Genomic DNA, 4567 nt, shown 5'->3' with positions numbered 1-4567 from the left:
CACTAGAGTCATACAAATGCCCAAGTTCCTTTCCAAGGTGGAAGTCACATTGGTATCCATAAAATTCAAGGTCCAGATTAGATCATTTCTAAGCTTTTGAACTCCAAATTGGAATTCTTTCACCCCAGGTAAGTCATCTGACTACAGATATGTTTTTATTTCTTAATCTCATTATCTCAACATAGTATCTCATACTTAACAAAAGAATCTCTATGTAACTGATATCTCAGTCCTGATATTCCAGCCCACAAACCGCTACCCAGCGGAAGAACAAGAACATTGCCAAGAGCAATACTTCACCCGTGTTCCTCCCTCACCTCATTCTCCTGCTGTACTCCCCGGAGGAAGCTCCTGCTTGTAATTTCATATTTGTCATTCCCCTGCTTTTTGTAAAACCAGTTTTATCCCATACGTATGCATGCCTAAACCAGCTTTGCTTATTTGAGCTTTCTACAAGGGAGCCTGCCATAATGCATGTGGTCTTTTAGAACAACTCCTGTTTCACTTCACGTGGTGTTTCTCAATCCATTTGCGCTGGTTCAAGTACTTACAGTTTGTTCATTTTCACTGCTGTAGGGTGACAGGATAGCATGTGAAATATGTCACATTTTGTCTGTTGGTTTTCCTACCGATAGACAGTGCCTCATTTCCAGATTTTTTTTTTTATGTCAAACAGGTCTGCTGTGAACATTCTTGTCTGTGTCTCCTATGCGTGTATGATCTGGGAGGCTTTGGAACATGGACTTGTAGAAGCCATTTTTTAAAAGTATGTGTGGGAGGTGGGAAGCTGCGCAAGGGGACTCATGCCTGTAATCTCAGCACTCTGGGAAGTGAAGGTGGGAGGATCCCATGAGCTGAAGAGTTAGAGACCAGCTTGAGCAAGAGCAACACCCCATATCCACTAAAATTAGAAAAATTAGTTAGGTATGGTGGTGGGCACCTATAGTCCCAGCTGCTCAGGAGGCTGAGGCAGGAGGATCACCTGAACTCAGGAGTTTGATGTTGCTGTAAGCTACAATAATGCCACGGTACTCTATCCTGGGCAACAAAGTAAGACTCTGTCTCTAAAAAGAAAAAATAGAAACGTGTGACTGTAAAATTCCTGTTCAAATCTTCCACTCATGTGTGTATGGGTGGGCTCACTTGTGGACCACTTGAGCACCCCTGTACTAGTAGTAATCCCCTGGAAATCCAAACATTGCTAGTAATTTCATAGAAATCCATACAGACACTGCTGGCTGTTTGAGGCAAGCAAAGACATTATTTTTTTGGAGGGGAGTTTCAGACTAAAAGCTGAGGCCTTCTTTCCTCGGCCTCATGTGACAAGGCCTTTGAGCACAGTCCTAATGGCAGCTAAACAGGGCCCACTTGGCTTTTGAGCTCTTCTTTGAACGATAATGTGTGAGGTCCAGCTGTCTCCACTTGATGTCAGTGAAATGTTCACCTTGATGTGAAGTGTCAGACGGAGTTACAGGAGGTCAAAAAAAAGTCCCTGCATGTATTCCAAGAACTGCCAGGAGCCCCTTCTTAAACACCCCTATCTTAAACAGTTCTAACTGCCATAACAAAATACTGGGTGCTTTATCAATGTCGGGGATTCGTTTCCTATAATTCAGGAGCCGGGAGAATGCAACATGATTGGGTTCTGGTGAGGGTCCTTCTCTGGGATGCAGACTGCCCACCTCTCCTTGTGGGCAGAATTGGATGAGGGAGATTTCTGGGGTCCCTTTTATAGAGGCACTAATCCCATTCATGAAGGCTCCACCCTCATGACCTAATGACCTCCCAAAGCCCCACTTTTGAATACCATCACATTGGGGGTTAGGATTTCAACACTTGACTGGGGCCAAGGGGCACAAACATTCAGTCCATAGCAACCCTCCCCCCCCCAACAATGGAAGATCTAGAACCACAAAGGGCAATGTGTCTGAAGAGGGCAAACTGTAAGGCCCACCACCTGAGGCACTGAACCTTGCAGGCATCTCCTTCCTGGCACAGTGACACAAACAGGAAGCCAGGGCTCCAGACATGAAAGGGCCTTAGGTGACAGAGGGTTCAGGGACCTCCAGGGGAGCTTTCATGAGGCTCTTCCCACTCATCACCTGTCTGCCAAGACAGGAAGGTGTGGGTGGAGATGCCCACGCGCATTTCCACGTGGGTTGCACAAGCATAGAAAACCGTGGTGTCTCTGGCCAAAACGCAAACATTTTTAGCTCAATACTTTTTCTTCCTGGTAGTTTTCAAAGTTCATTTAATTCCTCCTTCCACTGAGACCATAAGAGACCATATGTAATTCCTACGTTGTAAGAAAAAATGACCCACAGCGTCAGGCTCACATTCAGGAGGGCCGATTGGGTCCATGAAGTTTGTCCAAAAAGAATAAAGCCAACCAGTGAAAATATTGTTTTTACCCTCAAACATTTAAAAGCAGTGAATTTGAACCTCGAAGAATTCCATACAGCAGATTCAGATAACACTGCCCCACTGCTTCTGCTGTCTTCTTACCAGGTGAATGAATATGTAAAACCTCAAAAAAAAATTTTTTTTTTGGTCCTGTTATTTCTGGTAATCAGAATTTAGCCTTCCAAATACTGTCTGGAAAAATCTAGTGGCTTCCAGTTAAGGGGAAAAGACAAAGACAGAACTGCAGTCATCTGTGCTGTGCTCCTTTTGTTGCAAGATCTGGCTTCCCTGGAATTCTCCAGAGGCTTCTGTCACCCTTCAGATGGTTCCCAGGCCTGGATGACAAACTGCTCAGAGGGGCGGGGAGCTGCAGAATTTCCCAGTTGCTTTCATCTGCGTAAAAATTTCACTTGGAACACAGTCTTCCTTCTCCAGCTGATCCTAAACTTTTCGTTCATCTTAGTGAGGACAGAGCCCAGTCCAGATTGTGAGGCTGCAAAGGACCTCAGAGGGTGATTATTTGAAGTTTAGCCGATATCTTTTTGCAGATGAGGAAAACCGATAGCCTAATTTAAGTGAACCCACAGTAAATCTTGGCTTCATCCCTTTTCTAGTTATGGCACTTTGGATTGTTGACTTGGCCTCACTCTCCCTATCTGTGGAATGGGACTAATCATGAAGTAGGAGATTTGATGAGAGATCATCTATAAAGTAGTTGACACAGTATTGGGCACACAGTAAGGTTCAATCAGTGATAGCCATCATCACCATCATCATCATGACCGTCATCACCATCATCACTAGTGTCATCATCGCATCATCATCACACTTCTTAGTGACTAAGCTGGAAGAAGTCCTATCTTCTCTCTCCCAGTACGGCTCCTCCCCTACCGAAATCACACCATACAACTCACAGCCCAGCTGCCCTCTCAAAAATCCGAGCTTTGGTGACAGACCATGACCTGCCCTGACCCAGCCTCGGGTAACCCCTCCTCCATTCTGGAGAAGCTTCTTGGACAGTATGAGCTCGTGTTCTCTGATGTTCCGTTACTTGCCCGGGCTCTGATGCTTGGCAGTGAGGAAGGTGCTGGATTTCCTCAGGGAAAGAAAGTGAGGCTCAGTCAGGCCAAAGTCGCCTTTCACTGGCATGGGAGCCTGAGCTGGTCCCTCCTTTCGGAAACAGGACATCCAGAAGTGAAGCAACTCTTCTCTTCACTGGAGAAGTCCCTTGGGCAGTCCCTGGCTGACAGCCTTGCATGTACTAGGAGAGACAAATGTCGTGAGAAAGGCCATTTCTGTGGAATATGCAGAACCCAGCGGGACCCTCCAGAACTCCCAGCAGTTGCCCTTCCTATCCCCACTTTCTCTGTTGCCCTGTCTTCTTCCAGAGACTTTCTCCCCTAACCATTCCAAGAGCAGAACTTGGGAGAACCTTGTAGGAGCTCTTTGGCTTGGAGAACTCCTCCCGGGCTGTGCTGGAACCATCTCAGAGCCCTCTAGGTTCAGAGCATGACCACAACCTTAAGAGCCTGCAATTTACTACTAATAGTAAATCACTGACTAATATTATTAATAATAACACAATTATTGATTAATTAGGCAGGGGTCCCTAGAGGCAGAACTTGAGGCAGGATTCAAGTTCACTTGATTTTTCTTTGAGAGAGTACTGTTTGGGAAGCCCTGAAAAGCCATGAAGGAAGGAGGATAGGGAAAGAAAGATCAAGATCATCGCAGGGAAGGTCTAATTGTGAGTTTCCCTCCTTTGAGGAAAGGGAGTGTCTGTGAGTACCCACCTCAGTCAGTCACTGGCTGTGGACTACTTAAAGGAAGGCGTATGACCTTGGGGTGGAGGGGGGAGCAGCTCTTGTCTGCAGCGCTGGAGAAGGAGTCATGGTGGGTTGTCAGCTGTCAACACAGCCACATGGGAAATAAGTGCACCCACCTGGCAAGGGGATCTGGGCAGAGCCCCAGCAGCACCTCCCAAATCCTCCAATACCCACATGCCTCTGTGTGGTGGGCTCTTATGAATGTGAAGTCGTTTAGTCCTCGTAACAACTCTGAGGTAGGTGCTATCCCTTTCCTTGTTTTCAGGTAAGGCCATTGAGATTCAGAGAGGGAAACATAGACACCTAAGAAGAAGCTGGCTTGGAAGTCTTCCTAGTGA

The sequence above is a fragment of the Otolemur garnettii genome, unplaced genomic scaffold (genome assembly GCF_000181295.1).
Source record: "Otolemur garnettii isolate 467f Iridium unplaced genomic scaffold, OtoGar3 scaffold00001, whole genome shotgun sequence".
In the NCBI taxonomy this organism is placed as follows: Eukaryota; Metazoa; Chordata; class Mammalia; order Primates; family Galagidae; genus Otolemur; species Otolemur garnettii.
The sequence above is the reverse complement of the archived record's forward strand: the minus strand, read 5'-3'. Positions refer to the sequence as shown.